The sequence below is a fragment of the Cebus imitator genome, unplaced genomic scaffold, assembly GCF_001604975.1.
Source record: "Cebus imitator isolate Cc_AM_T3 unplaced genomic scaffold, Cebus_imitator-1.0 Scaffold300, whole genome shotgun sequence".
Classification (NCBI taxonomy): Eukaryota; Metazoa; Chordata; class Mammalia; order Primates; family Cebidae; genus Cebus; species Cebus imitator.
The window spans coordinates 86977-99786 of record NW_016107615.1 but is presented as its reverse complement, the minus strand read 5'-3'; the positions used below and the strand labels follow the sequence as shown (position 1 = coordinate 99786).

Sequence of the window (12810 nt, the reverse complement as noted above, 5' to 3'; positions counted from 1 at the left end):
GCCAATTAGACAATACAAGCATAAGTGGCAGTTATCACTTTCACATAGAAATAAAGTGTGTTTATTGTGGCAGGACACTAGATTTTGCAACCCCAGCATTACCCAACTCCTGTGAAAATTGGTGTCTGAAATGTGGGGGAATAGTGTAACAAAAAAATACATTTTTTTTGCATTATCATGGACTCTAGGAAGCAGAGGGGAAGAAAATATTAAAGGTCGAACTATTTCTCCATTCTCTGTAGTAGCAAAACTTTTGGTAAAACTGTTGCTCTCAATGAGGTGGATGGATGATTATGTATCTAATGAACTTTTTATACTAGAAGAAAAAACATTGCAATATAGAATGATGGCAGCATGGTTTCGTAGACATAACGTGAGTCTAGAAAACTATTTGCCAGAAGGTTAGCTTAAATAGAAATTGCCACTTTGCAAGCAGGGATGAAAGGGACTAAAATAGAGAGAATCTGAATTTTTGGATTTGTAGGGATAGAAGCAGCAACTGATTCTAAAACTCAAATAGTTAAAGTTGAAAAATAATTTGAACAACAAAAGTGCTTTAAAACTCAGCCTTGGTTTATTTGTAAATGCCTAGGACCAGAAATAACTCAAAAACCCCACAAGTAGACAATGGGTGCTTAACATTTCATCCCATTCAGTGGGACATTACTAAAAAGAACAACTGATACATGCAACAACATGGATGAGTCTCAAATGCATTTTATGACAGAAAACAAATCAGCAATTTCCAGGAGCTGGGAATGAGGGAAGATGCAGAAGATTGCGCACGTTGCAGTGGTAGTGGCAGAATTTTTATATATTACTGTATAACAGCAACTATCTGTACATGTTGGTAACCCCAGTAGGAGCCTGTTGTGAATGATTAAACAAACAACTGTCAGTCTTGAATGGCATTGAAATATTTGAAGAGAAGTGTATAAACCTGATCGTCTCTGGAGATTTCTTCAGATATAAAGTCTAACAATTTTATCCCCAACATAGTAGGTGAATGTCACTTAACATGTGAGTCTCATCAGGGTAGAGTTTATTATCCATGGTTTCATGAAATTTTACTGTATTGCTGTTGGTTCACACATGTGTCATAGCATACTAAAGGTAGTATCAAGTCATAAGTAGATGATCTTTTGAACTTTTGTAAGAAAATAATTTGAGTTGAATTGAATAACACAAAAAATTGTTCCTTCTATTCTTCTGAGCTCTTGGCTGGTCTCTGGATTAAATGGGCATAAAACAGGTTAACAGGAAAAGAGCAGTTTTAATTATGATGTGTGTATGCACAGGGGTCCTACAGAAATATGAGACTTGAGAAAGTGCAGATGACAGACTTTTATAACAGGGGAGTGGGGAGATAAATTATGGGAGGTTGAGGGGAAGGGGGAAATATAGGGTGAATGAAGATTGTTTTGTTACGCAGATAAAAATCTCAGCTGATGAACATTGCCTTGGAGTAACTTTCTTCCTAGTACAGATTTACTAATGAAAATTTCCTTTATATAGTAAATTTATTTTTACAAAAGGAGGAAATTTATACTTTGTTAAGTTGAAGGCAAAGTAAAGAGTTTCCCCTTTGTTAAAGGAAAAACCTTACACAAACGAAATTTAACAGAGTTTGAGCAAAGAACTCACAAATCAGAAAGCCTTTCAAGTCAAAGTAGATTTATAAATTTTAAAAAGATAGTTCAGATTTTTAGGAAAAAGAAAAAAATACCATATAAGTTGTATCTGGACATCTCCAGAAACGAATATACATACAGCAGTCTGCTAGAATTTGCACAGTCTTTATGTTTGACTTCCTCTTTTATGGGGATATTTATTTCATGGCAAGGTACATATATAATGCCACACTCCCTGGAGGACATGGAAGGAAAAACTCAAGGTGCCAACTCTTTTACCTGCATACTCAACAATGTGAGAATCTTCCGATAGAAGAAAGAGAAAGTAAAAATATGGTGATTCTTTACTCTTTTAATTTTTCATTACTTATATTTATTTCTCTTTTACTTTTTAGTTTTTCGGATCCCCAAAATACAAAATATCATCTTGTCCTTCTTCAGTGAAATGTCAGTTGGAGTTTTCTCTAATGGGATGATAGCTCTTTTCCTTTACGGCTCAATGATGTAATTTCATCTGAGCTTTACCTTTCTTTTTCTGCTTAAAATCTGTGTCCTTTATGAAAATCACTTTATTTTTTGAAACATATAGTAAATAAAGCCTTTTTGTTGTTCTTGTTATTTGTGGTGGTTTTTATTTGGTTTTTTTTTGAGACAGTTTCTTGCTCTGTTGCCCAGGCTGGAGTTCAGTGGTTCAATCACAGCCCACTGCAGCCTCAAACTCCTGAGAAAAAGTCATACTTTTGCCTCAGTCTCCTAAGCTGGGACTACAGGTGTGCACAACAACACTCAGCTAATTTTTCTGACTTTTAGTAGAGATGGGGTCTTGCTATGATGCCCAGGTTGGTCTTGGACTCCTGGCTTCAAGTGATCCTCCTGCCCTGATTTCCCAAAGTGCTCAAATTACAGGTGTGAGCCATGCACCTAGCCAATAGGAAAGTCTTTCATTTATAAAGATGGTGGCTTGAATATTTTACCCCAGTCCAAATCAATGACAAACTGTCTTTCCTGAGTCAAGCAGCTGCTGGATTGGCTCACAGGGGATCTAGAGGGTAGGAATCAGGCCTTGGCTCTTCTATGAACAGATTGAGAGAAATGCAGGACCTTTTCCCCTTCTGCTCTTAGGAATGCCTCCAAACACAAGTAACAGAGAACTATAAGTTGCTGACAAAAAATTCTATGAGTCCTAAAGGGAGCTTGCCCTATGGAGATCCACACATCTCCAGTAGAAAAATGAGTGTTTCTAGAAAAATATGCTCGTCTTCTCCACCAGCAGGAATTGTCAAACAGGTGATAGAGGTGCTTTCTAATGCCAAGGCTTGGAGAATGCTAGCATTTACACATGAGGAGATTACAAGCAGAAAGAAGTTTCTGTGACTTTTCTATTTGGGGCTGACACCCTTCTGGACAGCACCTGTTAGTCCCTTGGTATGCATAGTATGGTCCTTGATCTAGGCAACAATGGCATTATCTGGGAATGTAACAAAAATGCAGAGTCAGCTCCATTCCACACCTACTGAATTGGAACCCAGGTGAATCACAGGGACATTAAAGTTTGAGAGACCTACAGATGCTGACATATCTGCATCATCTTTCAACTGTGGTATTATAACCATTAAATCAGATTAGACCCAAATCCCACTGAGACACTTTAAATACCACCAATGCTGGTTCTTAGCCAAGTACTGCCAGAGAAGACTGATGAACACTTTAGGAGATGAATAATGCCCGTGTGTGTGTAAATATATGCATACATATATATTTTTGAATTTGAGAAACTTGGTGTTTGAACCAAAAAAGTTAATAGATCATTTTGAGGTGAAAATGATCACTGTTAGGACCTGAACTAGTTGCCTTGAAGAGTAAACAAAAGAAAGATTTACAAATAAAGAGAAAACACAAAAAAATGGAAATAATAAGGGGAAATTATAAAAGGCAATAAACTTAGGAATCCTAAAATCTAAATAATATGGGCTGTAGAGGAAGAAAAAAATTGATAGGTAAAGGGAAATAATTTCACAAGGAATAGAAATAAATGTGCTGTTGTAAAGATAGACTGGGATCTGTAGACTGAAGGGGCTTAGGAAATCCCTTGCTAGATTGAGGGAAAAGATAGCATGGTCATAGTATAACAAAATCTTTGAATTCTAAGAATAAAGAGAGCATTTTACCAGATGCAGATGGAAAGAAAAGGTTGCTTACCAAATCAAAGAAATCAGATTGTCATTGAACTTCTCATCAGTAGGAAGCTGGTGAAGCTACATAGATACCTGAAAAGATAGGATTGCAGTTCAACCTAGACATCACCTGCTAAAGAGAAAGAGTACTTTCTGCAGAGCTTCGGGAGTTGTTAAGAATGTATTTCCACTTACCTGTGTGAAGATAAGGGCTAAGAAAGAATACTACCTACCCAAAAATGAATCAGAAGAAAGCCCCTATGATAAGGAAGAATGAAGAGGAAACAGCTGTAAGTAGATGGGTGGCTGGATGTATGGATATATAGATCTATAGATTGATCAATCAATCAATAGATAAATACTGTCTAAATAAAAATTATATTTCTAGGGAAAGCTTGAAAACAGTCTGACAACTAAAGTACTAAACTACCTCAGTAAAAACTAAAGATTGGTTGGTGAGGGATGTGTGGTGGGAAGTAAAAGCATGATAGGTATAATCTTATTGAGATAAAAGGAGAAAGCAGATGGAAAATATGACTTTTTTGTTGAGGGGAATAATTGGTATCTTGTTTTCATATTTTAGAATACATACGTATTTGATGATGAGTATTTTAAAAATATGGTGATGGTTGGTAAATGAATATAGATAAATGAAATAAAACCAAGTTAGCAAGAAAAAAATTAAAGAAAAAATGAATTTTAAAACCAGAGTGCATAAGCACAAGGATGAAGAAAAAGACAAAACAGTAAAATAGGTGGGAAAGAAAATAATATGAAATGAATAAAATCAATTATATCAGTTATTATCTAACTATGAATGTGATGAATCTTCTAATGTGAAGATACAAATGGCACTAAAAAAAAATTCAGCCGGGCGTGGTGGCTCACGCCTGTAATTCCAGCACTTTGGGAGGCCGAGGCGGGTGGATCACGAGGTCAAGAGATCGAGACCACCCTGGTCAAAATGGTGAAACCCCGTCTCTACTAAAAATACAAAAAATTAGCTGGCCATGGTGGCTCGTGCCTGTAATCCCAGCTACTCAGGAGGCTGAGGCAGGAGAATTGCCTGAACCCAGGAGGCGGAGGTTGCGGTGAGCCGAGATCGTGCCATTGCACTCCAGCCTGGGTAACAAGAGCGAAACTCCGACTCAAAAAAAAAAAAAAAATTCAGTGCAAAAAAACCCAACCCTATCTAAATGTAGTCTGCAAGAAACACAAGGTGATTAAGGAAATTTAAATGTAATTTTTTTAAAAAGGGGGTAGTCAAAGAGATATAGGAGTTAAAAAGAAATTATTTAGGCAGATTTTGAGGATAAGGAAGTTCTCAGTAAAGTTTTCATTTGAGTGAAAACCAACCCCAGACTCATTTTCTTTTCTAACAGAGCAGTCTGTAAAATCCAGCTGCAGACATAGACAAGCAAGTTGGAAGCTTGCACGGGCAAATGCCAGCAGTTGTGCCAATAAGAATATGCTACCTGGGATAGAGATGTTCAAAATGGTAGCTCCACCTTTTCTTCTCTTTGTCAGCCACATGTACAATAAGGAGCAGACAAGATAATGCTGGCCAAGTAGAAAGCCCGTTTGCATAATAAGATTAGGGTAGGACCATCAGCCTTCTCGTGCAGTGTAAACACCACACCTGATCCAACCAATCTGTGGCCCTATGTAAATCAGACAACATCTCCTCAAGCCTGCCTATAAAATCCGTCACAGTCCACTGCAGGCTGGCTTTTCCCGTTCAGATGCCTCTCTCTCACGAGAGAGAGCTGCTATCCTGTCTCCTTTCTTATACCTATTAAACTTTCTGCGCCTTAACCCACCCACATGTGTTTGTGTCCTTAATCTTATTGGAGTGACATGAGGAACCCTGGGTATTTACGCCAGACAACGATACCACTTCAAAAGCAATACAGAGCAAATAAAACCTAAAAGCAAGCAATAGTTGAAATGATCATATGGGTTAATTTTAAATTTAATGTTAAAGATATTAAGAAAGATACTGACAGAGAAGAAGTGCTGTTATCTTGGGCAAACACCAAACACGGCCACTTGAACTTCCAGCTCCCTTTCTCACCTCAAGCATTTCAAGGAAATCACTTCTCTCCTAACAAGCAGCCAGAAACAGCAGAGTGTAAAACACAGATAAGTCAGCTCAGGTATGGAGGGAAGGGGAAAAGCCTCTTGAGCAACCACCAAACTTATTATACAATGGGCCCCAGTAAAACAGTGGGCCCTAATAAGCCCATTTCCTTCCCTTTAAGTGCACTAAAATAGAGAAGCTAAAAGCAGACTCGGTGTGGGGAGCGGGGTGGGGGGCATGCCTGCAGATGCAGGAGGATGTATGGGAACAGACACAAAACCCTCCCTTCCCGATAAGCAAGACAAAGAGACACAGAAACATTCGGAGACTGTGATAAGCTCTGCCACCCTGAACCCTTAAAAATTCTTAGTCTGATTCTCAGCAAACTGACAGAAGAGCAGAAGATCAAACACCGCGTGTTCTCACGCATAGGAGGGTGAACAATGAGAACACATGGACACAGGGAGGGGAGCACTACACACTGGGGTCAGTTGGGGGGAAATAGGGGAGGGATGGTGGGAGGTGGAGAGCTGGGGAGAGATAGCAAGGGGAGAGATGCCAGATGTAGGTGATGGGAAGGAAGGCAGCAAATCACACTGCCACGTGTGTACCTATGCAACAATCTTGCATGTTCTTCACATGTACCCCAAAACCTAAAATGCAATAAAATAAATAAATGGGGAAAAAAATTCTTAGTCTGTAAGAGAGAGTGCCTCTGACCCAACTTGGCCAGAAGCTCCTCTCAGGTTTATTCTCCAAAATAAACCTGTCTTTGCTGAGTCACTTTTCATGTTTCTGCCCTCTTTCTTTAATTCTTACAGGTACATTAGTGATTGAATGCACAATAAATCTTTATGCATCAAACAATGTAGCCACAAAACATTATGAAGCAGGAATATTAAAGATATGATAAAGGCCAATAAAAGTAAAATTATAGTGGAAGATTTTAATACACATTTTTTCGGGAAATAGATTTTACTAAAAAGAAAATGCATAACCACAGAAAAATTAAAGGAGCTAATCAACAGACTTGATTATATATACAGATATGCATACATATAATCCTTGGATTCTTTAACAGAAAACAATTTATATTTTTAAAGAACATTACAAAAGTGGATCCCTCCTTTACCACAAATGAAATTAACAAAGATTAGTATACATTGTGTGACATAATTGCAATCTCATACAATTGGAAACAGACAATAAAAGTTTACCTTAAGACATGAATTGCTTAGAAATTAAAAAATTACACTCAGATAATCCTCAATTCAAGGAGAAATTGAAAGCTTTAATACAAATTATTAAGAATAAATATTTCAAAACATATCGTACACTGCAATAATACTCAGGGGAATGTATCTATTCTTAAATGTTCTTGTGGGTAAAGATATTTAAAAAGAAGCTTATTATTCATGTCAAGGTATTTTATAAAAGAACAAAAAAATTAAAAGTAAATGGAAGGGAATTGTTAAAGCTAAAACTAAAATTAATTAAACAGAAAAGTAACAACTATTATAGATAAGATAAATTCAAATGCTCATTCCTAAAAAGTCCAATAAAACCAGTAAACACTTAAGAAGCTTGGTTAATACATTTCTATTGGATATAGTTAACAGGAAAAAGATAATACTATTTTGGAAGAAAAATGTGACGTTATGTATAATGTAGGCTTTGGAGAGAATTTTTTAACCAAGAAGGGAAACCAAAAATATATTAATGAAATGATAGACATATTTAGCTATATAAACATTAAGATATATGGTCTGGGAAAATATACCATAAACAAAGTTGATAGGCAAATTATAGACAGTAAACATATTTGAAACACAAAAACAGATAAAATGTTCATGGCTACTACAGAAAGAACTCACATAAATTAGTAACAAAAAACAAATATCCAATAGAAAATGCTTAAGAATATTAACACGTAGTTTACAAAAAACACATCTAAATAACTGTTAAAAACTGAAAATGTGATAAACATCCCTAGTAGTAAAAAAAAAAAAAGTCAGTTAAGAAAACAATGAGCTATACTATTTATAACCATCAGATTATTGAGCCTTAAAAGCAGCATTAACCCCAAATGTTGGTAAGCATGAGATTAAAAAATGTATATATTGCTGATGGAAATGTCAAAAGTCAATCTTTTTGGAAAGCAATATGGAAATAGGTTTTAAATTAAAAAATTACAAAACATAGCCTTTCGTCTGGCAATTTTACTCTTAGAAATCTATTCTATAGAACTGAAAGCATCAGTATGTAACACTAAATTCATTATTACAGTATACAGTATTTACTAATGTTTTAAAAACTGAAAGCAAGTAAATTCTTGTCAATATGAAAAAGTTTGAATGCATATTTAAAGAAAAAATAGTTTAGTATGGAAAATTTCAAACATCTATAAGTAGACATTATAGTATAATGAACTCGATGAAGTTATCCAATCACATTAAATCATTAACAACTTTTTTTTCCAAGTTTATCTTATTTATCCACTTCTTTACTTTTTTTCTTCCTGGACTGTCCAAACATAACTTATCATTATATCGTTTCACACCTAACTAGTTCAGATAAGGATTTTTTTAAAAAACCCACAATATCATTATTAAACCTAGGAAATTAGGTTGAACACAATGGCTCACACAAATAATTCCAGCGCTTTGTGATACCAGGTGGGGAAATTGCTTGAGGCCAGTAGTTCAAGACCAGCTTGGGCAACATAGCGAGACTACCTTCCTTGCAAAAATTTAAAAATTAACTCGGCATGATCACATGTGCCTATGGTCCTAACTATGCAGAAGGGTAACTTGTGCCCAGTAGTTCGAGGCTGCAGTGAACTGCGATTGTGCTACTGCACTCCAGCCTAGGTGGCAGAGTGAGAACCTGTCTCTAAAAATAAACAAATAAATAAACCTAGTTAATTAATAGTAATTCTTTGATATCTAATACTCACTAGGGTATCTAATAAACTTTTTCCTGGATTTGAACATCGTTTTTTGCAATTAATTTGTTTGAATCAGAATCCAGACAATATCTACATGTTGCATTTTTGCTTATGTTTCTCAAGACTCTATGACAGTTTTGATCTATAGCAGTTTCTCTCTCTTTTTCATGCCATTTATTTGTTGCAGAAACTTAAGTCACCTTTTTTTTTATTTTGGATTTTGGATTTTTTTTTTAAATTTTACTTAATGTTCTGGGATACATGTGCTGAACGTGCAGGTTTGCTACTTAGGTATACATGTGCCATGGTGGTTTGCTGCATCTATCAACCTGTCATCTAGGTTTTAAACCCCGCATGCATTAGGTATTTGTACTAATGCTCTCCCTCCCCTTTTCCCCCACCCCCTGATGGGCCCCGGTCTATGATATTCCCCTTCCTATGTCCATGTGTTCTCATTGCTCAACTCCCACTTATGAGTGAGAAAATGAGGTGTTTGGTGTTCTGTTCCTGTGTTAGCTTGCTGAGGATGATGGTTTCCAGCTTCATCCGTGTCCCTGCAAAGGACACGAACTCATTCTTTTTTATAGCTGTGTCACTTTTTTTTGGTTTCATTTTTTGCATCCTAGATTTAGCTGTTTGTAACCTTACCTTACTTAACATGCTACTTGGTTCCATATTGTTTTTCTTACCAACTTGTAAGACTTTAAATACTGAGGATCTACTAGATATTAGTTGAATACTTGAATAAAAATGTTTCATACATGGTGCTAAATACTTTCTATTTATCGCTTCTGTAAGTACATAATATCTAGATGTTCCACTTTTTTTTAATGTTAGTGAATGAATTCAGGTGTTGCCTGTCTACTCACAGCCCCCCACCCAGACTGTTCATCCAAAGAGTTTAGTATCCTTTGATGATCATTACTTGGTCCATTATTTAATTAGGGGCTTTCTGGTTGAATATATTTTTTACTTTTATACCATGAAAAAATATTCTGCACCTATTATAAATGATAGCTAATGCTTTTACAGTGCTTATTTTGAGTAAGATATGGTTCTAAGCACTTTAAATAGACTAATATATTGTGCCTAGTAACAACCCAAGGAAGTAGTTACAGTAATTATCCCCATATTACATACAAAAACTCAGAAACAAAATAATTTGCCACAAGTCACTGCTATTAAATGATGAGTTGGAGTTCCAAAGAATGAATGGGATAGATATAAGTGTGGAAAAAGAAAGATGTGAAAGACTTATATGTAAGATGATTCTGTTTTTATAAAATAAACAATGGTAAATTGATATGTGTGCTTATATGAGAAAGACAAATACCACATTATGAATTGGTTACACAGTGAGGGAGGGAGACGTAATATTGGGGATGTGTAGAGACAGAGTGAGGGAATAGAGGGAAAGAAGAGAGATAAGCAAAAATTCCACAAAAGACAGCACTTATGAAAATTCAAAGTAAAACAACATATGTGATTTTTAATATAAAATTATGTGTATGTATGTATACACACAACTACATATATGTGTATAGATTTATATTGATAGAGAAATGCATGAACATATGGTTACTAAATGGCTAATGTTTTTTTATCTCAGGCTAGTGGGATTTTAGTTGACAATTTTTTCTTTATCCTTTTGTGTACCATTCAACTATTTTACAATAATCATATATTTATATAACCAAAAAATAGAATAAATCTATTTTAACAGTGTAAAAACATTTAAGAGAGTTAGGAATAAATTTAATTTAATTTAATTTAATTTAATTTAATTTATTTATTTATTGGTGGCAAGGGGACACACTTTATTGAGCCTCTCATCACTAGTTCTCTTTCTCCTGCACAGTCTTGGTTCCCTGGAGAGGTCCAGACTGGGCACAGCAACGACACCCACTTTGCGGCCAGGAGGGGCATCTCCACCGATGGTGGAGGGCTTGCCCATGTGCTGGTGGTTGCCACCTCTGAAAGGATGCTCCACAAGGTTCATGGCCACGCCCCGTACTCCTGGCCAGCAGTTCCTCTTTGCCTTATATTTGTGGTGGGCCCTGCCAGCCTTCAGGATGGGTTTTCAGTTCGGCCACCTCTGGCCACTACACCACCACAGCTCTGTTGGCTGAGAAGATAAGCTTCTTGGAGCCAGAGGGCAGCTTCACATGGGTCTTCCTGGTCTCAGGGTTGTGGGAGATAACGGTGGCATAGTTCCCTGATGCCAGGGCCAGCTTGCCACGGTCTTCAGGCTTCTCCAAGCAGCACACGGCGATACCCTCAGGCATGGTGCGCACAGGGATCGCATTGCCAACGACGAGCTGGACCTTGGCGCAATACACAAACTAGCCCATGCGAATGCCCTCGGCGGCAGTGAACAGCTCCGTCCACTTCTTAAATCGGTACAGATTCCAGAAGACCGTCTTGGTGAGGGGCGCGCCGAGGCCCGGACAGTGGAGAGCGTGCTTCACGATGCCCTTGTTGTACCTGCTCGGGGAAGTCCACGGCGAGCAGGTGCGCGGGGCCCTGACGGTGCCTCACCTGCGCAGAACGCGGACCTGGGGCCCTTCCACTGTCCACAGATCATGCGGCCCACGGCGACGGGCCCTGCTCACACGCACAGCCGAAAGAGCAAATATGACCTTTTAAAACTACTAATATATCAGTTATATAAAACAATTCTACTATTAAACTACAAGTATAGTTCAAACCCCTCAAAGCTACAGTTATTAAAAATTGAAGGCACAGAATTTGAACCAATAGTAAAACTTCACTAATTAATACTATTTGTCAAGATCTATCTAAATTCGTGAAAGCACTGAATTGTAGAATGTGAAGAAATGTCATTTTATTAGCTCCAAGCTATTTAACAAAAGAGAGAAAGCATCAGTTCAAGTGGAAGAATTACGTTTATTCACTGTTCTATAGTTCATTATAAGAGAAAAAGATTTTGTGCTATTGCTTCTCAAAATGAAGACTTCTGTACCTTCCCTAAGACCTTATCAAATGAACAAAGTTTATGGTAGATTCTTATGTTAACTAAGTGGATCACTGTTTTTTTGCATTTCTTTTATGATTGTGTAGTACATGTAAATAATTTAATTCTCATAGCCATAGCAATCCAACATAGAAAGATAAATGACTTGTTTGCACCATTGTTCAAAACTATGTTGTACTATTTTATATTTTTAATCAAATTTTAGCTTCATTAGTAAAAAGGCTAAATACCCATAGATATAAATATTTCTGGGACTGAAAACATTTCTTCAAATATCAAGTACTGTATATACATATATATATAAAGTATATATACCCAATATAATACTGGGTACCGTTTAAGCACGTTGAGTGAATTACCTCCTATAATATGCATGATACAACTTTAAGGTAGTTACCTTTGCGATTTAACAGGTAAGAAAGTGGACATGTATAGAGGTTAAGTAACAATGCTGGAAGCAATTTACACAAGTGTGCATTAATATGTATGTGTGTATATATACCTACATATTGTATTCCACTAATTCTTTTATACAACAGCTGGAGAATAAATAAATCAAAATATATGTTGCCTGCTTTCTTCCAGCCTTTGACTGGGCTCCTTGACTCCTTGTTCAGGAGGATTGCCTGCTCCCTAGTTCTACTTAGTCTTGTCTTCTCCTTTTTCTTGTGCTGGATACCAACTCTGCATATACTTGGATCTTGTGCTGACAAGTTTTCTAGATACTGAACCTACTCAAGTGGGCAGGATGCATAGTGACAGTCTTCTATAAAATGGGTGGAACTGGAATCCATTTTGTTGAGGGAAATAAGCCAAGCACAGGAAAATGAATATCACATGTTCTCACTTGTCTGTGGGAGCTAAAAAGAGATCTCAGGAAGAAAGAGGGAAAATTGGTGGTAACCAGAGGCTAGGAGGTGTAGGGAAGAACATCTTCAGGTAAACAGGCAGGAGGGGAGACATAGGCCCTTTCTTGTCTTATC

At 36.8% G+C, this 12810-nt stretch overlaps 1 pseudogene; it reads right to left on the bottom strand.

Annotated features, from left to right (window-relative positions):
- Window positions 1-10667: 10667 nt before the first annotated feature.
- Window positions 10668-12581, bottom strand: LOC108285556 (annotated as a pseudogene).
- Window positions 12582-12810: the final 229 nt, after the last annotated feature.